The sequence below is a fragment of the Triticum aestivum genome, chromosome 4A, assembly GCF_018294505.1.
Source record: "Triticum aestivum cultivar Chinese Spring chromosome 4A, IWGSC CS RefSeq v2.1, whole genome shotgun sequence".
Classification (NCBI taxonomy): Eukaryota; Viridiplantae; Streptophyta; class Magnoliopsida; order Poales; family Poaceae; genus Triticum; species Triticum aestivum.
In genome coordinates this window covers 596157522-596184403 of record NC_057803.1, presented here as the reverse complement: position 1 = coordinate 596184403, position 26882 = coordinate 596157522, and positions in this window count along the sequence as shown.

Below are 26882 nucleotides of genomic sequence, written 5' to 3'. Positions count from 1 at the left end.
TGCTGTCAGTAGCGTCGATCAATTTTTTCTTTATTCTTTAGTTGTGAAGTAAATATTGCCTCTGACATGTGAGTCGCTGAGATGCATAATCATCGATTGTTTTCAATGTTCTCTATGAATTGCCATGCCGCAATGTACAGAAACGCTAAAAAGCTGCTCAAACTCTTTGTACTCCTTCTGTTCCTTTTTACTTCGCACATTGTGAAAGTGCATACTTTTTTGTATAAGATTGGTCAAAGTAGAGATACTTTGACTGCAGACAAAACTTGTATGCAGACTAGAAAGGACTGGAGGGAGTACATGTGAAACTGCTGCAAACGAGGTGATCACCCTAGGAATAATGCTAGTACGTATTGTTTTGCATGTTCATCCAATGCCAGTGATACAGTAATTCGAACTAATCGAAATAAATTCATTCATACACGGTCGGATTTCATATAAACATGCCGGATTTCATTACATTTCATACATTCTTCAACTTAAAAGGGGTGCGCTGGAGGTATAATTAATTAACCGAAGCTACCCACCTGTGTCCCGCTGAGCTGAACATAAGCTTCAGTGACTAAACTGCAGGTGCAGTTGCGTAACTGGCATGTGGCCTGTTGGGCCCATGTGTCAGTCAGCCAACTGCACCAGCAGTTACGTAGAAGCAGCGTCCTTCTCAAGCATAGCTCTCCGACTCCACATCGCTGCCAAGAAGCTAACCGGCCATCAATGGTTAACCCGCCTAGCTTGGCTTCAACCGGAGGGTAGCAGCGGTGGCCTTACTTGGACCCGAGCGGCGGCGACCTACCGTGTTCTACTCTTCCTCGTTTTCTGTGTGGCGCGACCTCGTTGGCAGCGGGGCGGAGCCTCAGCGAAGCCGGCAATGTCCTCTGTCTCGTTGCCGGCGGACGGCGCGTCAGCGGAGCGATGGAAATCCTCCCCCACGTTGCCGGCAAGGTGGGGCCTCGGCTGAGCCGGTGATGTCCTCTGCCTCGTTGTTGGTGGGGCGGGGCCTCGGTGGAGCCGGTGGTGTCCTCTGCCTCGTTGTTGGTGCCGCGGGGCCTCGGCGGAGCAGGGCCTCGTCGACCCCAGCGGAGCGGGGACTCGTCGGAGCCGACATTGTCCTCTGCCTCGTTGTTGGCGCTGCGGGGCCTCGGCGGAGCAGGGCCTCGTCGACACCAGCGGAGCGGGGACTCGTCGGAGCCGGCATTGTCCTCTGCCTCGTCCTCGGTCTCGCCAAACAGCACCTCGCCCGCGTCATCGCCCTCTTTGCAAGCCTCTTTGTAGGCGGCCGCAGCCTCCGCCACCCGCATGCGGTACCGCCAGCACTCGAGGCGACCCTTGCGGGCGGAGCAGTACGAGTCGAGCAGCGCCTCCTGCTCCGCCCGCTCCACGGCGATCTGCTCCTCCGCCTGCAGGTGCTCCTGGAGAAGTGCTACCTCTTGAGCTTGCATTGGTTTTCCCCTAAGAGGAGAGGATGATGCAGCAGAGTAGCGTAAGTATTTCCCTCAGTTTTTGAGGACCAAGGTATCAATCCAGTAGGAGGTCATGCTCAAGTCCCTCGTACCTGTACAAAACGATAGCTACTCGCAACCAACGCTATATGGGGTTGTCAATCCTTTCACGGTCACTTACGAGAGTGAGAACTGATAGATAATATTTTTGGTATTTTCGGTACAAAGATACAAAGTGAAAAGTAAAAGGCAAAGTAAAAGCAAAGCAAGATTAAAGGGATGGAGATTGATATGATGAGAATAGACCCGGGGGCCATAGGTTTCACTAGTGGCTTCTCTCAAGAGCATAAGTATTCTACGGTGGGTGAACAAATTACTGTTGAGCAATTGACAGAACTGAGCATAGTTATGAGAATATCTAAGGTATGATCATGTATATAGGCGTCACATCCGTGACAAGTAGACCGACTCCTGCCTGCATCTACTACTAATACTCCACTCAAAGACCGCTATCCAGCATGCATCTAGAGTATTAAGTTAAAAACAGAGTAACACTTTAAGCAAGATGACATGATGTAGAGAGATAAATTCATGCAATATGAAATAAACCCCATCTTTTTATCCTCGATGGCAACGATGCAATATGTGCCTTGCTTCCCTTTCTGTCACTGGGAAAGGACACCGCAAGATCGAACCCAAAGCTAAGCACTTCTCCCATGGCAAGAAAAACCAATCTAGTAGGCCAAACCAAACTGATAATTCGAAGAGACTTGCAAAGATAACAAATCATACATAAAAGAATTCAGAGAAGATTCAAATATTATTCATACATAGACTTGATCATAAACCCACAATTCCTCGGTCTCAACAAACACACCGCAAAAAGAAGATTACATCGAATAGATCTCCACAAGAGAGGGGGAGAACATTGTATTGAGATCCAAAAAGAGAGAAGAAGCCATCTAGCTACTAACTATGGACCCGAAGGTCTGAGGTAAACTACTCACACTTCATCGGAGGGGCTATGATGATGTAGAATCCCTCCGTGATGACGGCCCTCTCCGGCGGAGCTCCGAAACAGGCCCCAAGATGGGATCTCGTGGATACAGAAAGTTGCGGCAGTGGAATTAGGTTTTTGGCTCCTAGTCTGATCGTTTGGGGGTACGTAGGTATATATAGGAGGAAGAAGTACGTCAGAGGAGCTTCGAGGGGCCCACAAGGCAGGGGGGCGCGCCCTAAGGGGGGGGGCGCCCCCACCCTCTTGACCGCCTCTCTGATGCCTTGGCATAGGGTCCAAGTCCCCTGGATCACGTTCGGTGAGAAAATCATGTCCCCGAAGATTTTATTCCGTTTGGACTCCGTTTGATATTCTGTTTCTCCGAAACACTGAAATAGGCAAAAAACAGCAATTCTGGGCTGGGCCTCCGGTTAATAGGTTAGTCCCAAAAATAATATAAAAGTGGAAAATAAAGCCCAATATAGTCCAAAACAGTAGATAATATAGCATGGAGCAATCAAAAATTATAGATACGTTGGAGACGTATCAGGCATCCCCAAGCTTAATTCCTGCTCATCCTCGAGTAGGTAAATGATAAAAAAAGAATTTTTGATGCGGAGTGCTACTTGGCATAATTTCAATGTAAAACTTCTTAATTGTGATATGAATATTTAGATTCGAAAGATTCAAGACAAAAGTTCATATTGACATAAAAACAATAATACTTCAAGCATACTAATAAAGCAATTATGTCTTCTCAAAATAACATGGCCAAAGAAAGTTATCCCTACAAAATCATATAGTCTGTCTATGCTCCATCTTCACCACACAAAGTACTTAAATCATGCACAACCCCGATGACAAGCCAAGCAATTGTTTCATACTTTAACATTTTAAAAACTTTTTCAATCCTCACGCAATACATGAGCGTGAGCCATGGATATAGCACTATATGTGGAATAGAATGGTGGTTGTGGAGAAGACAAAAAGAGGGGAAGATAGTCTCACATCAACTAGGCGTATCAACGGGCTATGGAGATGCACATTAATAGATATCAATGTGAGTAAGTAGGGATTGCCCTGCAACGGATGCACTAGAGCTATAAGTATATGAAAGCTCAATAAAAGAAACTAAGTGGGTGTGCATCCAACTTGCTTGCTCACGAAGACCTAGGGCATTTTGAGGGAGCCCATCATTGGAATATACAAGCCAAGTTCTATAATGAAAAATTCCCACTAGTATATGAAAGTGACAACATAGGAGACTCTCTATCATGAAGATCTTGGTGCTACTTTGAAGCACAAGTGTGGTAAAAGGATAGTAACATTGTCCCTTCTCTCTTTTTCTCTCATTTTTTTATTTGGGCTTTTTTATGGCCTCTTTTTTTATTTTCCGTCCGGAGTCTCATCCCGACTTGTGGGGGAATCATAGTCTCCATCATCCTTTCCTCACTTGGGACAATGCTCTAAAAATGATGATCATCACACTTTCATTTTTCTTACAACTCAACAATTACAACTCGATACTTAGAACAAGATATGACTCTATATGAATGCCTCCGGCGGTGTACCGGGATATGAAATGAATCAAGAGTGACATGTATGAAATAATTATGAATAGTGGCTTTGCCGCAAATACGATGTCCACTACATGATCATGCTAGCAATATGACAATGATGGAGCGTGTCATAATAAACGGTACGGTGGAAAGTTGCATGGCAATATATCTCGGAATGGCTATGGAAATGCCATGATAGGTAGGTATGGTGGCTGTTTTGAGGAAGATATATGGTGGGTGTATGATACCGGCGAAAAGTGCGCGGTAATAGAGAGGCTAGCAATGGTGGAAGGAAGGGGAAAATGCGTATAATCCATGGACTCAACATTAGTCATAAAGAACTCATATACTTATTGCAAAAATCTAGAAGTTATCAAGGCAAAGTATTACGCGCATGATCCTAGGGGGATAGATTGGTAGGAAATGACCATCGCTCGTCCCCGACCGCCACTCATAAGGTGGACAATCAATAAACACCTCATGCTCCGACTTCGTTACATAACGCTTCACCATACGTGCATGCTACGAGAATCACAAACTTCAACGCAAGTATTCTTTAAATTCACAACTACTCAACTAGCATGACTCTAATATTATCACCTCCAGATCTCAAAACAATTATCATGCTTCAATCTTTTCTTAGTATTCAACGCACTCAAAAGAAAATTTCACAAATCTTGAATACCAAGCATATTATCATTAAGCAATTTACCATGCTATTAAGACTCTCAAAATGATCTAAGTGAAGCATGAGAGATCAATAGTTTCTTTAAAACAAATCCACCACCGTGCTCTAAAATATCTAAGTGAAGCACATAGATCAAAATTATCACGCTCAAAAGATATAAGTGAAGCACATAGAGCAAAACTACATAGCTCAAAAGATATAAGTGAAGCACAAAGAGTATTCTAACAAATTTTAATTCATAAATGGCTCTCTCAAAGGTGTGTACAGCAAGGATGATTGTGGCACACTAACAAACAAAGACACAAATAATACAATACGCTCCAAGCAAAACACATATCATGTTGGTGAATAAAAATATAGCTCCAAGTAAAATACCGATGGAAGTAGACGAACGAGGGGATGCCTTCCGGGGCATCCCCAAGCTTTGACTTTTTGGTGTCCTTGGATTATCTTGGGGGTGCCATGGGCATACCAAAGCTTAGGCTCTTGCCACTCCTTGTTCCATAATCCATCACAAGATTTCACCCAAAATTTGAAAACTTCACAACACAAAACTCAATAGAAATCTCGTGAGCTCCGTTAGAGAAAGAAAACATAAAACCACTTCAAGGTACTATAATGAACTCATTATTTATTTGTATTGGTATTAAACCTAATGTATTCCAACTTCTCTATGGATTATAAACTATTTTACTAGCCACAGATTCATCAAAATAAGCAAACAACACACGAAAAACAGAATCTGTCAAAAACAGAACAGTCTGTAGTAATCTGTAACTAACGCAAACTTCTGGAACTCCAAAAAATCTACCAAAATTAGATGACCTAGACAATTTGATTATTGATCAGCATCAATTGAAATTAGTATTTTATCACGTTCTGATGATTTTTAATAATTCGGGCACTGAACGCAAAGTTTCTGGAAATTACAGCAAGATCAAATAACTATCATCCAAGAAGATCCAATAGGTCTAGCTTGGCACAAACACTAATTAAAACACAAAACCACATCTAAAAAGAGGGTAGATGGGTTATTTATTCCTAAACAGAAGCAAAAACAAAAAACTCAAAATACAATTGGGTTGCCTCCCAACAAGCGCTATCGTTTAACGCCCCTAGCTAGGCATAAAAGCGAGGATAGATTTTTAGGTATTGCCATCTTTGGTAGGAAATCCATAGGTAGCTCTCATGACAGTTTCATATGGTAATCTTATTTTCTTTCTAGGAAAGTGTTCCATGCCTTTCTTTACTGGAAATTGAAATCTAATATTCCCTTCCTTCATATCAATAATTGCACCAACCTTTCTAAGGAAGGTCTACCAAGAATAATGGGGCAAGAAGGATTGCAATCTATATCAAGAACAATAAAATCTACGGGCACATAATTCCTATTTTCAACAATAAGAACATCATTAATTCTTCCCATAGGTTTTTTAATAGTGGAATCCGCAAGATGCAAGTTTAGAGAGCAATCATCAAAGTCATGGAAATCTAGCAAATCACACAAAGTTTTGGGGATAGTGGAGACACTAGCACCCAAATCACACAAAGCATAAAACTCATGATCTTTAATTTTAATTTTAATGGTTGGTTCCCACTCATCATAGAGTTTTCTAGGGATAGAAACTTTCAACTCTAGTTTTTCTTCATAGGATTGCATCAAATCATCAACAATATGTTCGGTAAAGGCTTTCTTTTGACTATAAGCATGAGGAGAATTTAGCACGGATTGCAACAAGGAAATACAATCAATTAAAGAGCAACTTTCATAATTAAATTACTTGAAATCCAATATAGTGGGTTTAGCAATATCTAGGGTTTTATTTCTTTCAATCCCACTTTCATCAATTTCATCATAAAGATCTAAATACTCCGAATTTTTGGAACGCCTTCTAGGTAAAGGAAGATCATATTCAGTTTCATCAAGATTTATATTGCAAAACAAAGATTTGATAGGGGACACATCAATAACTTTTAGATCTTCATCTTGATTTTCATAGGAATTGGAAGAACACGCTTTAAGAAAGGCATCTTTGGAAGCACGCATCCTAGCGGTTCTTTCCTTGCACTCATCAATGGAAATTCTCATGACTTTGAGAGACTCATTGATATCATGCTTAGGAGGAATATATCTAAGCTTTAAAGAATCAACTTCAAGAGAAATTCTATCAACGTTCCTAGCCAAATCATCAACTTTAAGCAATTTCTCTTCAAGCAAAGCATTAAAATTCTTTTGTGAATTCATAAACTCTTTGACACTATTATCAAATTCCGAGGGCATCTTATTATAATTTCCATAAGAGTTGTTGTAGGAATTTCCATAATTATTAGAAGGATTACTAGGATAAGGCCTAGGATTAAAATTCCCTCTATACGCGTTGTTACCAAAATTATTCCTACCAACGAAATTCACATCCATAGATTCATTATTATTCTCAATAAAAGTAGACAAAGGCATATTATTAGGATCAGAAGAAACACTCTTAGTAGCAAACAATTTCATAAGTTCATCCATCTTTCCACTCAAAACATTGATTTCTTCTATCGCATGCACTTTTTTACTAGTAGATCTTTCAGTATGCCATTGAGAATAATTAACCATAATATTATCTAAGAGTTTAGTAGCATCTCCTAAAGTGATTTCCATAAAAGTGCCTCCCGCGGCTGAATCTAAAAGATTTCTAGAGGCAAAATTCAATCCGGCATAAAATTTTTGTATAATCATCCACAATTTCAAACCATGAGTAGGACAATTACGTAGCATTAATTTCATTCTCTCCCAAGCTTGTGCAACATGTTCATGATCAAGTTGCTTAAAATTCACAATGTCGTTTCTAAGAGAGATGATCTTAGCGGGAGGAAAATACTTAGAGATAAAAGCATCTTTGCACTTGTTCCAAGAATCGATACTATTTTTAGGCAAAGACGAAAACCAAGCTTTAGCACGATCTCTAAGCGAAAAAGGAAATAGCTTCAATTTAACAACATCATTATCGACATCTTTCTTCTTTTGCATATCACATAAATCAACGAAGCTATTAAGATGAGTAGCGGCATCTTCACTAGGAAGGCCGGCGAATTGATCTTTCATAACAAGATTCAACAAAGCAGTATTGATTTCACAAGATTCAGTATTGGCAAGAGGAGCAATCGGAGTGCTAAGGAAATCATTATTATTGGAATTGGTGAAGTCACACAATTTGGTAGTATCTTGAGCCATCACGACAAGCAAGCAATCCAACACACGAGCAAACAAAAGGCAAGCGAGAAAAGGCAAATGGGAAAAGAGAAGGAGAAGGAGAAGGAGAAGGAGAAGGAGAAGGAGAGGGCAAATAAAACGGAAAGGGTGAAGTGGGGGAGAGGAAAACGAGAGGCAAATGGCAACTAATGTAATGCGAGAGATAGGGATGTGATGGGTACTTGGTATGTTGACTTTTTGCGTAGACTCCTCGGCAATGGTGCCAGAAATTCTTCTTGCTACCTCTTGAGCTTGCGTTGCTTTTCCCCGAATAGGAGAGGATGATGCAGTAGAGTAGCATAAGTATTTCCCTCAGTTTTTGAGATCCAAGGTATCAATCTAGTAGGGGGCCACGCTCAAGTCCCTCGTACCTGCACAAAACGATAGCTACTTGCAACCAACGCGATTAGGGGTTGTCAATCCCTTCACGATCACTTACGAGAGTGAGAACTGATAGATAATATTTTTGGTATTTTTGGTATAAAGATGCAAAGTGAAAAGTAAAAGGCAAAGTAAAAGCAAAGCAAGATTAAAGGGATGGAGATTGATATGATCAGAATAGACCCGGGGGCCATAGGTTTCACTAGTGGCTTCTCTCAAGAGCATAAGTATTCTATGGTGGGTGAACAAATTAATGTTGAGCAATTGACAGAATTGAGCATAGTTATGAGAATACCTAAGGTATGATCATGTATATAGGCATCACGTCCGTGACAAGTAGACCGACTACTGCCTGCATCTACTACTATTACTCCACTCATCGACCACTATCTAGCATGCATCTAGAGTATTAAGTTAAAAATAGAGTAACGCTTTAAGCAAGATGACATGATGTAGAGAGATAAACTCATGCAATATGAAATAAACCCCATGTTGTTATCCTCGATGGCAACGATGCAATATGTGCCTTGCTGCCCCTTCTGTCACTGGGAAAGGACACCGCAAGATCGAACCCAAAGCTAAGCACTTCTCCCATGGCAAGAAAAACCAATCTAGTAGGCCAAACCAAACTGATAATTCAAAGAGACTTGCAAAGATAACCAATCATACATAAAAGAATTCAGAGAAGATTCAAATATTATATATAGATAGACTTGATCATAAACCCACAATTCATCGGTCTCAACAAACACACCGCAAAAAGAAGATTACATCGAATAGACCTCCACAAGAGAGGGGGAGAACATTGTATTGAGATACAAAAAGAGAGATGAAGCCATCTAGCTAGTAACTATGGACCCGAAGGTCTGAGGTAAACTACTCACACTTATCGGAGGGGCTATGATGATGTAGAAGCCCTCCGTGATTACGGCCCTCTCCGGCGGAGCTCCGGAACAGGCCCCAAGATGGGATCTCGTGGATACAGAAAGTTGCGGCGGTGGAATTAGGTTTTTGGCTCCTAGTCTGATTGTTTGGGGGTACATAGGTATATATAGGAGGAAGGAGTACGTCGAAGGAGCTTTGAGGGGCCCACAAGGCAGGGGGCGCGCCCTAAGGGGGGGAGCCCCCACCCTCGTGACCGCCTCTCTGATGCCTTGGCGTAGGGTCCAAGTCCCCTGGATCATGTTCGGTGAGAAAATCACGTTCCCGAAGATTTTATTCCGTTTGGACTCCGTTTGATATTCTGTTTCTCCGAAACACTGAAAATAGGCAAAAAAAAATAGCAATTCTGGGCTGGCCCTCCGGCTAATAGGTTAGTCCCAAAAATAATATAAAAGTGGAAAATAAAGCCCAATATAGTCCAAAACAGTAGATAATATAGCATGGAGCAATCAAAAATTATAGATACGTTGGAGACGTATCGAGGAGATGGTGGTTGTAGGCGGCGTCGGCCTGCGCCTCCCGGAACTGCTCCTGACGCATCTGCCTCACACTGTCCATATATTGGGCACGGGCCTCGCCGATGGTCATGGTGCAATGCACCGGTGAGGATGGCGCGGAGGAGGGGGTTGGCACCGGATCGTCGACTACCATGTTCTCCATTGGGACGTCGTCGTCCTCCGGCTGCCTGCCGGCCAGCCGGTCAGCAGCAATGGCTGCCATCTCCTTGTGGTCCGTCGTCCACCCGTCCCAAAGAGCTCTGGAGCGCGAGGAAGCCATGGTGGGCAGTAGTGGTGTGGACAGGAGAAAGGGAACGGATGCGGATGACTGCGGCTATGGCCGACACATCAGTTTATATAGCAATGGTGAGCGGGCGGAGGGACGGACGTGTGGCGCCGTAGTAGCCGCCTCGGCAACCGTGTATCATTAATGTGGGCGGCAGATGGACGGACGGACGGCACTTGTGTCGTTTGAAGGCGGAGCAATCGCCTGGACCAGAAAGCGGGGCGGGCGGCGCTGACTGTTTCGGGCGGAAAGCGCGCGCGGGCGAGGAGATGACTTTACTTGGAGAGGATGACAATGGGGACCCACCAGGTCCATAGCCTCATGTACGCAAGTGCCTCCTTATTATATATATATATATGTATAAAACTATACTCCCTCCGTCTAGGTGAATAAGTCGTATTATAAGGTGCATCACGACCTAGGTGCAAGCAGATTGGTGGAAAAGAAGAATATTTCTCTCTTCTAAACACAACATTTAATCACAACAGTTAAGAGGATGCCTTATTAGCTACCCATGCAGGCCATCGTAATTCATAGCATGCAAAGCGCTTTTATTTCTTGCCTAATAACCGCATGGACGTGCTGCATGCATTGGTCCTTGCCCGAGCAAAAAAAAGGGAGGAAAGGGGTTTCCACGGGAGAAAACGAGGCAGAGGTGGAAGCACTCGCTGGAGTAATTTATTTGCTTCCTCCTGGTTTCCTGACATCACGGTCCCACACCATTGTCAACCTATGTAGTAGTCAATAAACAAGAGAATTGCACAAGAAGCGGCCGACAGCTGGGACCAAGCAGCTCGAGCAGTTTTTGTGTTTTTGAGGTGTGAGCACTGCAGAGTTTTTCGATGTTTAGCCCAGATATTAATTTTTCTCCTCTGAACAACAACGAAAACATCGCTGCAGGTATTAACTGGGCGGGCTGTGGCCCGTCTAGCCCAGGCCAGATATCTAGCCCAGATATTATTATTTTTTTCAAGCTGAAAATGGCTAGTCTAGCTATACTTTTTTTAGGAATACCCAGGCAAGGTCAAGTTGTTATTCTCTGCCCCTCTAGGCTGCAAATATTTCCTAGGAGGGATGCATTAGGCTTAACAGGAAAATGGGCTTTAAGAAATAATAAATGGATGTAATTATAAAAATTGGGCAGTAACTATAAAAAATGCACCAAACACGTGATTACTTTATAAAATATTATTTTTGGATATTGAAAATTTTAATTTCATTAATTATTGCGAGCGCAATGTTTCGTTGGATTTTTACGTAATATAAATTTATATTGAAATTGTATTTAATCTGACTAGAAATTTCGGGATAAAAATATTTCGGATCCCATCAAAATGTGGGAAATTTATTTGAATTCTGTTTTGAATGGTTGGTTGAAATGGGTTGTACTTTTAACAAACTGTAAATGGGCTGTAGTAAATTCCATTAGAATTCAAAAATGGGCTACACATTCTTACAAATCTCAAATGGGCTATAAGTTCTCTGCCACACACTTCTGGCCTTACTAAGTTGACGCATCCCCTAAAAAACAGAGTTGACGCGTATGCAAGGCTTTGTCAACTTATAGTCAACACACGGTTCAAGTAGCAGTGGCCGTTGGATGTCCATCCAACGGATGCCATGCTTCTTCTTCAATCTCGGATATTCTAGCTTCACCCGCCCAAAAAATGATTCCTCCCCCTGACATCTGGGATGCACCGTTTCGGAAGCTGACCTGTGGGCCTACTAAGTTGACGCGTACCAAGGGCTTTGTCAACTTAGTCAATATAAACGATTCTAGCTCCAGTGACTATACGATGTCCATCCAACGGCCGTAGTGCTTCTTCAACCTCTGGTCTTCTTGCTCCAGCCGCCCAAAGCAGCGCCGGTCGTGCCGCCTGCTCCTGCCCCCCGTGGCTGGCTGTGCTGCCGCGGAGGCCTCACCGCCCCCTACTATTCCCATCGCTGGCCAGGCAACCTCACACCGCAGCCGAACGAGTGAACCCTCATACTCCTCTCCGCATGGGCATCCACTGCCACGTCCTCACCGGCTCTGCGTCGTCCCCTTCCTAGGCCTCGCCGTCGTCCACCGCCCTGGTGCTCTCGGCGCGGCGTGGTCAACGTGGTCAAGGAACGACTTCCATCGGACGTGGACTGTACGTGGAGAGGCTGACAGCTGGGTCCACGGTGGCAGCAAGGAAGTGCCTCCTTATTACGCGGAAAATAATGATTCCTCCACCTGACAGCAGGGACCCACCGGACGGGCCACCGTATTTCGCAAAAAAAAATGTTTCCCCCTGACTGCTGGGACCCACCAACTACACCTTCGCACGCAAGGAAGTGCGTCCGGGCAAAAAAAAAACGATTTGCCCCCTGACTGCTGGGACCCACCAGCTACATCTTCGCAGGCAAGGAAGTGCGTCCGGGCAAAAAAAACAAAACGATTCGCCCCCCTGACTGCTAGGACCCACCAGCTACATCTTTGCAGGCAAGGAAGTGCCTGACAGTCGGGACCCACCTGGTTGAAGCGTACGTAGCGTTGTCATTCTGGTCGCGAACGTGTACGTACATATATACTGGTCGATGTAGAGGCGCGCACGTGTCGTAGTAGAGGCGCGTACGTGTTGTAGTAGAGGCGCGCACGTAGCATGTACACGTACGTACAACGGCCAGGGTGCAAGAAAGAAAATACGGCCATCTACGTACATACGGGCAGGGTCTCGAACGCCTACTCGCGCATACGTACGGCCAGGGCTCGTGTACATGGCTGGGTCGGAACGGAGAAACAACGTCGTCGTCGTGTTCATGGGGAGGCAACGGAATGCGTTGTGTTCATCGGGAGGGCTTGGACGGAACAAGCGATGGAAACGAGGCCTGGCGTACCGCAGAATGGAGGAAACAACCTTGTGTTCGACCGGCCACATTCGAAACGGGATCCTGTTCATCGGGAGGGGTCTGGCGTACCGCAAAATGGAGGAAACGGACCTCCTACGGTCGAAACGGGGGTCCTGTTGATCGGGAGGGGTGTGGCGTACCGCAAAACGGAGGAAACGGACTTGTGTTGGAGCGCTATGGTCGAAACGGGGTCCTGTTCATTGGGAGGGCTGTGGCGTACTGCAAAACGGGACTACACGGGATACTGTTCATCTCCACCGTCGACCCCCTCCAGCCTCCACGTGCTACTGTTCATACATCGTCGACCTCCTCCAGCCTCCACCTGCGACTGTTCATCCACAGGTTCCTGTTCATCCAGCCTCCACCGCAAGCTACTCCACCGGCTACTGTTCAACCAGCCCTCTCCACGGGCTCCTGTTCAACCACCCCTCCATGGGCTACTATTCATCCAGCCCTCCACCGTCTACTGTTCATCCTGCCCTCCACGGGGTGGTCCTGTTTATCCAGCCCTCACGGGGTCCTATTCATCCAGCCCAATCGGCTCGATCGATTGGTGTCCTGTTCATCCAGAGGCAACACCACGGTGTCCTGTTCATCCACCCCCACCGGGAACTATTCATCCAAACCCCCCACACAATGCTCACTGTTCATCCCAGAGGCAGCATCGATCGGCTTCAGTTAGTAGCAGTAGCGAAGGAATCGCTCGATCGGGTTCATTTAACAGCCATCGATTGATTGCTCGGGTTCAGTAACGCGTAGCCCGCAGTGCAATCTCTCGGGTTCAGTTAGAGCCCAACGCCTCACTTGGGTTCAGTTAGAGCCAATGCCTCGCACAAATGCGCGTACGTGTACGAGAGAAACGCGCATCGCTCGGCCCCCGACCTCCCACCGTAACCGGGAACTCCCCAAAATTTTCCTCCCCCTCGCTTCTACCACGGTATTTTCCGTCATGGACGGCCAAAAGAATGTCATACAGCTGCGTCTCCGGCCCGCCCAGGACAAAAAGCCCATTTTCTGTCATGGAAGTAGGAGCCCACCACATCTGTGATGATACCGGGTTTTGTCACAATTATCGTCACAGAAGTGTCATATGTATGACAGAAAAAATTTCGTTCGGCCCAAAATGTCACGGATGTGTCTTTTTTTGTAGTGTTTCTTATCAACTCTTTGTCCTAGAACAGCACCTACAGCATAATCACTAGCATCACACATAATTTCAAAGGGTAAGTTCCAATCAGGTGGCTGAACAATTGGTGCAGAAATTAAGGCTTTGTTAAGTATTTCAAATGCCTCTGCACAATCATCATCAAATACAAAAGGAACATCTTTTTGTAATAGGTTAGTAAGAGGCCTAGAAATATTTGAGAAGTCCTTAATAAACCTCCTATAAAAACCGGCATGACCAAGGAAACTTCTTATACCTTTAATGTCCTTGGGACACGGCATCTTTTCAATAGCATCAACTTTAGCTTTATCAACTTCAATACCTCTTTTAGAAATTTTATGCCCCAAGACAATACCTTCATTAACCATAAAGTGGCACTTCTCCCAATTCAAGACAATGTTAGTTCCATATACGGAGAAATCATCCATGAAAACCTCAACAATCTTTTCACAAAAATCAGAGAATATAGCCATCATGCATCTTTGAAAGGTAGCAGGTGCATTGCATAAACCAAAAGGCATACGTCTATAAGCAAAAGTACCGAAAGGGCAAGTAAAAGTGGTTTTATCCTGATCCTCTTTTGACACAGGTATTTGAGAGAAACCAGAATAACCATCTAGGAAGCAAAAATGTGTGTGTTTGGATAATCTTTCTAGCATTTGATCAATAAAAGGTAAAGGGTAATGATTTTTTCTAGTAGCTTTATTTAATTTGCGAAAATCAATTACCATTTTATAACCTGTAACAATTCTTTGTGGGATCAATTCATCTTTATCATTAGGAACAACAGTAATGCCTCCCTTCTTAGGGACACAATGGACATGACTTACCCACTGACTATCAGCAACATGATAAATTATACCTGCCTCTAGAAGCTTTAGTATTTCATTCTTTACCACTTCTTTCATCTTAGGATTTAACCGTCGTTGATGATCAGCAACCGGTTTAGAGTATTTCTCCAGTTTTATTTTGTGCTGGCATAGAGTGGGACTAATGCCTTTAAGATCATCAAGAGTATATCCAATAGCAGTATGGTGCTTCTTCAGAGTTTTCAATAATCTCTCTTCTTCTTGCTCTGAAAGGTTAGCACTAATAATAACAGGATATATCTTCTTTTCATCAAGATAAGCATATTTAAGAGCATCAGGTAATGGTTTAAGCTCAAACACGGGATCACCCTTGGGTGGAGGAGGAACCCCTAGTGTTTCAACAGGCAAATTGTGTTTCAAAATGGGTCCCTGTTTAAGGAATACTTCATCTATTTCCCTTCTTTCATTCATAAACATATCATTTTCATGGTCTATTAAATATTGTTCTAAAGGATCATTAGGGGGCACAGCAGTAGAAGCAAGACCAATAATTTCATCCTTACTAGGCAATTCTTTATGATGGGGTTGTCTATGAAATTTAGCAAAATTAAACTCATGAGATATATCCCCCAAACCAATAGTAACAACATCCTTTTTACAATCTATCTTAGCATTAACAGTATTCAAGAAGGGTCTACCAAATACGATGGGACAAAAGTTATCTTGTGGGGAACCAAGAACAAGAAAATCAACATGATATTTAGCTTTCCCACACAAGACTTCAACATCTCTAACAATCCCAATTGGTGAGATAGTATCTCTATTGGCAAGCTTAATGGTAACATCAATATCCACTATCTCAGCAGGTGCAATGTCATGCATAATTTCTTTGTATAAAGAATATAGTATTGCACTTGCACTAGCACCCATATCACATAAGCCATGATAAGAATGATCTCCTATTTTAACTGAAACAACATGCATGCCAACAACAGGTCTATGTTTATTTTTAGTATCAGGTCTAGCAATTCTAGCAGCTTCATCACAGAAGTAAATAACATGCCCATCAATATTATCGACCAAGAGATCTTTAACCATAGCAATACTAGGTTCAACTTTAATTTGTTCAGAGAATGTAGAGGTTTTAGCATTACTCTTACGAACCACAGTTGAAGCTTTAGCATGATCCTTTATTCTAAAAGGGAAAGGTGGTTTTTCAACATAAGCAGTAGGAACAACAGGATCATTATAAGTGATAGTCTTTTCTTCAACTTTAATAGGTGCATCTACTTTTACTTCAATGGGAGGATTATATTTAAACCACTTCTCCTTAGGGAGATCAACATGAGTAGCAAAGTATTCACAGAAAGAAGCTACTATCTCAGAGTCAAGTCCATATTTAGTGCTAAATTCATGGAAAACCTCGGTATCCATAAAAGATTTAACACAATCAAACTTAGGTGTTATACCTGACTCCTTACCTTCGCCGAGGTCCCAATCTTCAGAGTTGCATTTAATTATTTCCAATAAATCCCATTTGAATTCAATAGTCTTCATCATAAAAGAACCAGTACAAGAAGTATCGAGCATGGAGCGATTATTGAGAGAAAGCCGAGCATAAATTTTTTGAATAATCATTTCTCTTGAGAGCTCATGATTGGGGCATAAATATAACATTGACTTAAGCCTCCCCCAAGCTTGAGCGATGCTTTCTCCTTCACGAGGCCAAAATTATATATATATAATTATGATCACGATGAACAAGATGCATAGGATAAAACTTCTGATGAAATTCCAATTTCAATCTGTTGTAGTTCCATGATTCCATATCATCACATGGCCTAAACCATGTCAATGCCTTTCCCTTCAAAGATAAAGGGAATACCTTCTTATTGATAACGTCCTCGAGCATACCTGCAAGCTTAAATAATTCACAAACTTCATCCACATAGATTAGGTGCTCATCGGGATGTAATGTTCCATCTCCTGTAAAAGGATTAGCTAGTAGTTTCTCTATCATACCCGAAGAAATTTCAAAGAAATTTTTTTAGTAGGTTCAGTAGGTTGAGGAGCAACTCTTTGCTCTACTGGTCGGGGTGAAGATACCCTGAACAAGCCCCTCAGAGGATTACTTTGCATAGTAACAAGTGACAGTAAATTTCAGCACACTATATAAATTTTTTCCTTACCAAATTCCACTTACCAAAGGCGCTTCACTCCCCGGCAACGATGCAAGAAAAGAGTCTTGATGACCCACAAGTGGAGAGGATCTATCATAGTCCTTTTGATAAGTAAGAGTGTCAAACCCAATGAGGAGCAGAAGTAAATGACAAACGGTTTTCAGTAAGGTATTCTCTGCAAGCACTGAAATTATTGGTAACAGATAGTTTTGTGATAAGATAATTGGTAACGGGTAACAAGTAACAAGTGTAAATAAAGTGCAGCAAGGTGGCCCAATCCTTTTTGCAGCAAAGGAAAAGCCTGGAAAAACTCTTATATGAAGGAAAATGCTCCCGAGGACACATGGGATTATCGTCAAGCTAGTTTTAATCACGCTCATATGATTCGCGTTCGGTACTTTGATAATTTGATATGAGGGTGGACCGGTGCTTGGGTGCTGTCCTTCCTTGGACAAGCATCCCACTTATGATTAACTACTCCTGCAAGCATCCGCAACTACAAAAGAAGTATTAAGGTAAACCTAACCATAGCATGAAACATATGGATCCAAATCAGCCCCTTACGAAGCAACACATAAGCTAGGGTTTAAGCTTCTGTCACTCTAGCAACCCATCATCTACTTATTACTTCCCAATGCCTTCCTCTAGGCCCAAACAATGGTGAAGTGTCATGTAGTTGATGTTCACATAACACCACTAGAGGAAAGACAACATACATCTCATCAAAATATCGAATGAATACCAAATTCACATGACTACTAATAGCAAGACTTCTCCCATGTCCTTAGGAACAAACGTAACTACTCACAAATCATATTCATGTTCATGATCAGAGGTGTATTAATATGCATAAAGGATCTGAACATATGATCTTCCACCAAATAAACCAACTAGCATCAGCTACAAGGTACCAATCTGAGGCTATGAGACAAAGATTGGATACAAGAGATGAACTAGGGTTTGAGAGGAGATGGTGCTGGTGAAGATGTTGATGGAGATTGACCCCCTCCCGATGAGAGGATCGTTGGTGATGACTATGGTGATGATTTCCCCCTCCCGGAGGGAAGTTTCCCCGGCAGAACAGCTTCGCCGGATCCCTAGATTGGTTCCGCCAAGGTTCCGCCTCATGGTGGCGGTGTTTCGTCCCGCAAGCTTTCTTATGATTTTTTCCAGGGTAAATGTCACATCCCTAGCTTCTGGTAATGCACTAGGCTAGACCTCTTGCTGCATCATGTTTAAATTCAAATGAAATTTGAATTGAGGAATTTTCAAAGCCTCAGAAACCTCTAAAAATAACCAACAATTAAATCTTCTCAAATGTGTCCAAGAAAATGTTCCTGATATCCTCTGGAAATATTGGCAAGAGGTAAAATCCAAACCAATATTTTTGGTGTCTCAGAAACATTTAATTTGGGCATTTGAATTAAATCAATAATTATTTGAATTGGATTTATATCTACTATTAAATAAATATAGGTCCAATAATTCTGAAATATTTTGTGGAGCATTGTTTTAATTCTTTTAGCTCCTAAAAATATTGTCAGAAGCAAAATAAATTGAATTGGTTTCAAAACCAAATTCAAAACAAACCTGCAAAATAGAAAACTGAAATAAAATAAAAAGAACAGAGCTTACCTGGGCCACTTACCGCAGCCTACCTGGCCCAGCCCCCCCTCCAGCCGGCCCAGCCCACCTCCCTCCTTGTCCTCTTCTTCCTCTGCCAGTAGGCAGAGGCGAGGCGTGGCGCGCGCCCGAAGAGCGCCGGCCACCTCCTGCTTCGCCGTGGCAGCCTCCCCGACTCCCTCGCGACGCCACGGAGCCGCCCTCGCCCCCTGCACCTCCCCTCTCTCCCCCTGGACCCCATTCCCTCTTCTATTTCCCTCTCGCGCACACCACCGAGCGGAGCTCGCCGCCATCGTCGCCGTACCCATGACCACGGCCACCCCCTCCCCTCTCCGACGTGCTCCCGAGCTCCTGCACCTCGTCGCCAACCCCCTCACCGAGCCACGTGACCGGAAGGGCCCCGAGCAGCCGCCATCGTCATCATCTCCGAGCTTCGGCCCCGGCGCCGTTCTCCGTCGAATTCGGCCACTCCGGCGCGCCCCCGAGCTCGCTGACCCTCCCTGCACGATCCCCGTGAGTCCCTGCTCCGTTTCCCCCTAACCCCAAGTTCGATTTCGAGCTCTAGACGCCCCCTCTACCGGAGCCGAGACGCTCCGCCGCACGGACTCGTCGCCGGCGAAGCCCCGGTGACCAAATGGCCCCGCGCGTGCGTCCGTTGCACTCGCAACGACCCGTGGAGCAACGCTAGCGTGGCAGCTAGCTTGTTTGCAAGCCGCAACACTAACCCCGCACCCACCCGAGCTCCGGCCGCCGCCTCGGGCTCCACTCCGGCGGACTCCGTCCACCCCCGCACCTCCCGTTGGCCCCCTTAGGTGCGCACGGGCACGGGCTACCTTCTGGTGCCCTTCGCGCGTCCAGCCGTCGCCCGTAGCGCAACCCCGGTGAACTTCCGCCGCGTTCCGGGTCGCCGCCGGCCGAACTCCGGTGGCCAGTGACGAGGCTGGCTTAATTAGCCACTAATCACCGCTTTGTGACACTGACAGCTGGGCCCCATGCCCTTAATTAACCACGGCTTAAACTTCTGTTAGTTTAGATTAATCACAGTGGCCCCACACGTCAGCTATGACCATGCTGACGTGGCCTTTGACCCGGCCCCACCTGCCATTGACACTAAACAGCCCTGGGTCACTGACCAGTGGACCCCACTGGTCAGGTTTGACCTGGAGGCGCCCTGTTAACCTGCTGACGTCAAGGTGATGACATGCTGGCGCCATAATTCATTTTCTGGAATTATTTTAATTCTAAATAATCAGAAAATTCTAGAAAATTGTAAAAACTTCTAAAAATCATAGAAATTCAACCGTAACTCCAAATTAAATAATTTATATATGAAAAATTATCAGAAAAATTCAAGGAATCCATCTGTACCATTTTCATGCATGCTAGAACAACTTATAGCTGCTGTTTAGCACAAATCAAATAAAGGGCATTTAAATAACCATATATGGAGTTTGAATTTGAATCTTGTATTCAAACCAACTTCATTTAATCTGTTGCTAGTTGCATTAGCCCAAAACACATTCATATTGCCATGTCATGAGCATGCATCATATTGTGCATTGCATTGATGTATTTCTTCTTTGTTGCCGGTATCTGTTCCCTCCCAGTAGAGGATGTTCCGACGTTGTGATCATTGACACTGATGAAGACTCAATGTTATCTTCAGAAGTGCTAGGCAAGCAAAACCCCCTTGTCCATTCCGATACAATCCTACTCTCTCGCTCCTGCTCTCTTTTACTGCATTAGGACAACAACGACATATTTGTTACTTGTTGCGGTAGCTGAACCCCTTTATCCTCTGCATGACCTGTCATTCCACAGTAATTAGATGAAACCCACTAGCATGAGTAGGAGTTGTTTGAGCCCTGATGTGCCTACTCATTCATGCTTGTTTGTCATGCCTGCTACTGCTTAGAGTTGAGTCAGGTCTGATTCATCGGGGATGAATCAGAGGTGTGTGAACATGTCCTACTGTGTGTGAGCTAAGTGTGTGAACACGATTTGGTAAAGGTAGCGGTGAGAGGCCATGTAGGAGTACATGGTGGGTTGTCTCATTGCAGCCGTCCTCAGGAACTGAGTTCTGTGTTTGTGATCCATGATTCAGCTACTACCACGCATTGGGCCCGAAACCAATGGACCCTCTCGGCTTCTTAATCACCCTTGTCCTCTGTCCAGGAGTTGCAAGTAGTTTCTGGTGTTTGTAGTATGCTGGAGGCCGTGCGCGGCGCTGACCGTAGGGGTGGGCTGTGATGCGGTAGGCACGTGGCACGGTGTACCGGGCGCCCGTTTGGTGTCTCGGGAACCCTGTTCACATCGTTTGGGGCTGTGAGCGAAACTCCGGCCGGATCTCCTCATGGATGGAACCCGAATAGGCGATAAACCTGGACTAGAGACTTGAGTGTTTAGGTAGGCCGTGGCCGACACCCACGTTGGGCTTCCGCTTGAAGGTTGCCGAGTACATGTCGTGTAAACGGCGGTAAGTGGTGAGAGCGTGTGTGAAGAAGTACACCCCTGCAGGGTTAACCTAATCTATTTGAATAGCCGTGTCCACGGAAAAGGACCTCTGGGTTGCTTATATCAGTTCATAGACAAGTGAAAGTGGATACTCTAAAATACGCAAGATAAGCGTGAGTGCTATGGATGGCGTTCTCGTAGGGAGACGGGAGCGGATCCATAGTGGGGTATTGGTTGGTGAATATGTGGACTCGTGTGCGCCACCTCAAAGAGTTACATTGTAGTCGTAGTTTAGGATAGCCACCGAGTCAGAGCTGGCTTGCTGCAGTTAAACCCCACCACCCCTTTGTTGATAATGATGCATATGTAGATAGATCTGATGTAAGTCTTGCTGGGTACATTTGTACTCATGTTTGCCTATTTTATGTTTTGCAGAGAGACTTCAGTCTCACTAGTATTTCCGCGTGGTCTTCGACGTTTAGCTTGTTACCTCAGCTACGATCTTGTGCCTCGGCAGGATTTGGTAGATAGTCAGGCTTCTCAGCCTTTTTCATTTATAGATGTCTGTACTCAGACATGATAGCTTCCGCTTGTGCTTGATTTGTATGCTCTGAATGTTGGGTCATGAGACCCATGTTTGTAATATCTCGCTCCTCGGAGCCTATTGAATAGATTACTTGAGTCATAGAGTCATGTTGTGATGCCATGTTGTATTTGCACATATCGAGCATATTTTGTGTATGTTATTGAAATGCTTGGTATGTGTGGGATCTGACCATCTAGTTGTTTATCTTTAGTAGCCTCTCTTACGGGGAAATGTCTCCTAGTGTTTCCACCGAGCCATGGTAGCTTGCTACTGCTCCGGAACACTTAGGCTGGCCGGCATGTGTCCTTCTTCGTTCCTGTGTCTGTCCCTTCGGGGAAATGTCACGCGATGAATACCGGAGTCCTGTTAGCCGCTACAGCCCGGTTCACCGGAGTCCTGCTAGCCCAGTGCTACAGCCTGGATTCACTCGCTGATGACCGACACGTTCGATGCTGGGTCATGGATGCCTGTCCCTGTAAGTCTGTGCCACTTTGGGTTTACGACTAGCCATGTCAGCCCGGGCTCCTTATCATGTGGATGCTAGCGACACTGTCATATACGTGTGCCAAAAGGCGCAAACGGTCCCGGGCAAAGGTAAGGCGACACCCGTGGGAATACCGTGCGTGAGGCCGCAAAGTGATATGAGGTGTTACATGCTAGATCGATGTGGCATCGAGTCGGGGTCCTGACAGCGTTGGTATCAGAGCTTGACTGCCTGTAGGATTACCAAGCCAAACTGGTCGAAGTTGAGTCTAGAAATTCTTTAGTTATATAAGGGAATTGATTGTGGGATGGAACGTAAGGCTCTTTTTATTCCTTATACCTTATGCCCTTCTGATCTGAGTCATCTTCTCTTCTACGGGGATTAAGAACTAGGCTATCTCTTCTTTCTATTAGGATCACGTGTTACTAATCAGTAGACTTATAAGTTTGTTGGATTTAAGCCTCAGTTCAGTTTCTACCTCTGTATGTTAATTGTTGATCTCGAAACCTTGATATTGTGCTTCTGAGTGGTTATGCCACCATTTTTGTGAATGTCTCAAATCTTTCTGAGCATTTACAGCCGTTATGCTGTCCGAGTCATCCCAGGTTTCTAAGTAGTCTGATGCATTTGCAAATCCTTTCTTCCCGTTTCAATGTTCCCATGGGCCAGATTAACCACACTAATCAGTAAGTTGAGGTACTCCGTTACCTTGACATATATGTTGGAGATATTATTATGACCCTAGGTGTCTTAGGGGATCATCTAGTAATTTAGCCATGATTTGTGTTCCCAGTGTGATGATTCTGGCCATCATTCTCGAAAGCATCCTGTGATGCTACTTAGTAGTAGGTATTCTACTCCTTGAGCTTTGAACCCGAGATTCACTCTACTTACTTCATGTTGATAGTGTTTGCTAGTTCCTTCAGGATATTAGTAACTTTGCGATAGTCCTCGAGGTCCGTGGTATTTCCTTCTTCCAAATACTATGAACCGCTTATGGCAGATGTTTATTGGATCAAAAGATCACAATTAGAGTACTCTTGAGGAGTTCTCCATTCATAAATCGTGACTCTACCAGTTCTACCTTTCTGCATGGGTTATCCGGAAGAAACATGTTGAACTTGGTTCGACATACTAATCTATGCGTCCACAACTCAGAAAATTATATGATCCTTTGAGTTGATCTCTTTAGTTGCATTCTGACCCTCGTCTATCAATTGATAGTCAAGAGTATGCGTGCGTTCGTTTATCGATGCCTAATACTCTTGTGGTCCGTCAAGCCATTCTATCGCAGAATGACTAGGAGAAACAAACTCCAGTACCTCTTCCATATCCAGGATTGGGTCAAAGAAGTTGTGCCCCGCAGATCAAATTGCTAATCCAGCCTTTGATCCTGTTCTACCCTGAAGTATTACCATCTTTATATCAGGATTGTTATAGGAATTGCACACCATCCTATGAACTCTTGGTACAGTGATACTTCTTGCCATCATTGTTCATTCCTCGGTTCCGTGTTGTTGCAGCCGGAGTGCCGACAAGTGAATCATGATGTGTGAACTCAATACTCCTAGCAACCCCATTGCTTGGTAGTTAATGGACAATAATCTTATTCTTAGTATGTTGGTTATTGAATCACCATTCTAAGATTGATCGTGCTACCTAGTCTTTATTTCCTGGTGCACTCTTTGATTGATGAGTTAGGATTTTGTCAAGTCCTCGCTCATTTGATCATATCATCTTGCTCTGAAAAGCAAGATTGTTCTCGAGCTTAGTAACATATTGGTGGTTCGTGATTTTCCGAATATCTTCTCGAAAGTATCACCAGGTTGTCGCCTGACTGTTATGTTAAGCTCGTGATCAAGTTGGTTTATCCTGTAAACCACCCTTTCTCCAAGAATCCGTGTTGGATACCCCTGAGCTAGTTGGTTAAGCTATGCATCAACTTGGAGAGTTGGAAGATAGAAGCTTGCCTGATTTAGTTCATCCAAAGGGATATTCTTGTGTAGTGTGTGTTGAAGAAAGATGATATCTTCATCGATTGGTCCTTGTGATCAGTTGCTGGACCTATTGTCTTATCAATCCTTTGACTTGAGTGTGGGCTATCGTCAAATCAAATCAGTACCAACGATGCTCGTAATGTTGTCTTATTTCGTGGTTGATCCCTCGAGCATACACCATTATATCTTTTAGGTCTGACCAATGCTATCACTTGTTCACTTAACTATGGAATTCCTTTTAAAAGGAAACCCAGATGAATTGTTGTTGTGCCCATTGACAACATCCTTGTCTTCTCCATAATTTTGCTGAACATTAAGCTAGTGTTGGAAACTTTTGAAAGCATTTGTTCATGCTAGCTCATGAAGCATATGTTTGGATGAAGGTAGTGACTTCCTTTAATTCATGTGCATCTGATGCAAGTTGCCGCCGTGGATTCGAGAAAGTCAATGTTGCTTTCTTTGGAATCATTCCAAATCAGTCATGCACACGTGCGAAGAATGCTGTGGTTTGAAGACTTGCAACCTTCAATCTATATGTATCCCTAGCACACCAAGCCACTGATTGATTTGTTCAAGGAGAAGGAGTTCCTCCATAAGAGCTAATCCGGACTTATGAAAGAACTTCGATATCCTCGCTGATGGTTCCCAACCTGAACTCGGTAGTGTTTTATTATAAGACTACTTTGTGGTCATGCTTGTCTTGGACAACATGTTCACATGTTTGTAGCAGAACCAGCTCATGTTTTGGAGCTTGCTATCGTAGTTCATCTTCCGAGAATCTCGCAACGTCATCTCGTCGATTTGTCTTGCAAACTTTCGTTTTTCTTCCTAGACTCGATGAGTCTGGAATATCCTGACACCAACCAGATCTGAATCTCAGGCAGATATGATGGTTTGGAACATTTCCCAAGAACTATAATATTGGTCTCGCGATAACCGATAAAGTGGATGTCATGGCCAACACACCCAGCCGGAAGACCTGTTATTATAATATCTTGATTGATGAAGTTGGCCACCTTCCCATAAGGACTTCGTAGGATTTACTCTCTAGTTGTGCCTTATGATTTGTTGTGTTCCCGAAGTCCGACCTTTACTTGATGTTCTAGTTATCAAACCGTATCTATGAATGGGATACACTAGCACATCAAGGAGAACATTAGAAGCGGAGTGCTAAATGTCTCTCGGTCGATCATCCAGATTTTGTTCCTTGGCTTCGCTAAGGTGTAATCTGAGAAGGTGTTATCTTCCTTTGCATCTGCATCCTCCATCACCATTCATCATGGTAGTAAGTTGTGTTACCGGACCCTTGACACGGATGTTGGTAAAACCTTGATGAATATGGAAATGCTCAAGTTCTTGAGAGCACGCACAAGCGCTACGTGTTATCATCGGCACTAGCTGGGATTGCCCCAGATTTCCTCGGTTATGCTATAACCACTCCAACAGTGAATTCACTCCCTATTGTTGGGTTCTTCCCCAGTTACCAGAATCGTTCCCAGCATTTGCATTTTGTTCCCAGCTTGCACCACCAATGTCCCTTCCATTTCCGGTGATAAGTAAATTCATCCATTGCGTTGTTTTCAACAAGGTAATCCACATCATCCAAGTCCGAGTATGCCATTCTACTGACCCCCTCCAAACGATCGCTCGAGAATTGCCTTAGGCTGGTTTAAAGAGTTTCAATGATCTTTGAATCAAAAGTAATTCTTTTTGCCACTTAAGGGGATATCTCTACGAGTCACCTTCCCTAAGGTGTATCGTTATGGTATCATGGCAACTCAACTCCTCGCTACGTTGACAATCGTTTACCACCTTCTTAAGCGTGAAATTGTGGTCTACCTAGTGAACCTTCGTCATCTGCTTCACTCCATTCCTATGGATGTGTATCTCGTGTCTCAACTCGAGAGATGGTTCTATGTCTCATTCCGTGAGTTAATCCTGAGTTGTTCGACCTTCGAGAAGATCGACCCTTCTAGAGTCTCCTTCCCTCCAAGCCATGTTGGCAGGATTTCTCAGAGCAAGACGACAAGGCAAAGATGGTGTTCAAATCAACGTTCATTTGAAGTGCAACCTGGATCGTGAAGATTGTACTAGTTTCCGCTTCCCCTTCATCCTACCCTATGCTTGAATCTCGAGACGAGATTCTTGTTTAGTGGGGGTGAGTTGTCACATCCCTAGCTTCTGGTAATGCACTAGGCTAGACCTCTTGCTGCATCATGTTTAAATTCAAATGAAATTTGAATTGAGGAATTTTCAAAGCCTCAAAAACCTCTAAAAATAACCAACAATTAAATCTTCTCAAATGTGTCCAAGAAAATGTTCCTGATATCCTCTGGAAATATTGGCAAGAGGTAAAATCCAATCCAATATTTTTGGTGTCTCAGAAACATTTAATTTGGGCATTTGAATTAAATCAATAATTATTTGAATTGGATTTATATCTACTATTAAATAAATATAGGTCCAATAATTCTGAAATATTTTGTGGAGCATTGTTTTAATTCTTTTAGCTCCTAAAAATATTGTCAGAAGCAAAATAAATTGAATTGGTTTCAAAACCAAATTCAAAACAAACCTGCAAAATAGAAAACTGAAATAAAATAAAAAGAACAGAGCTTACCTGGGCCACTTACCGCAGCCTACCTGGCCCGGCCCCCCCTCCAGCCGGCCCAGCCCACCTCCC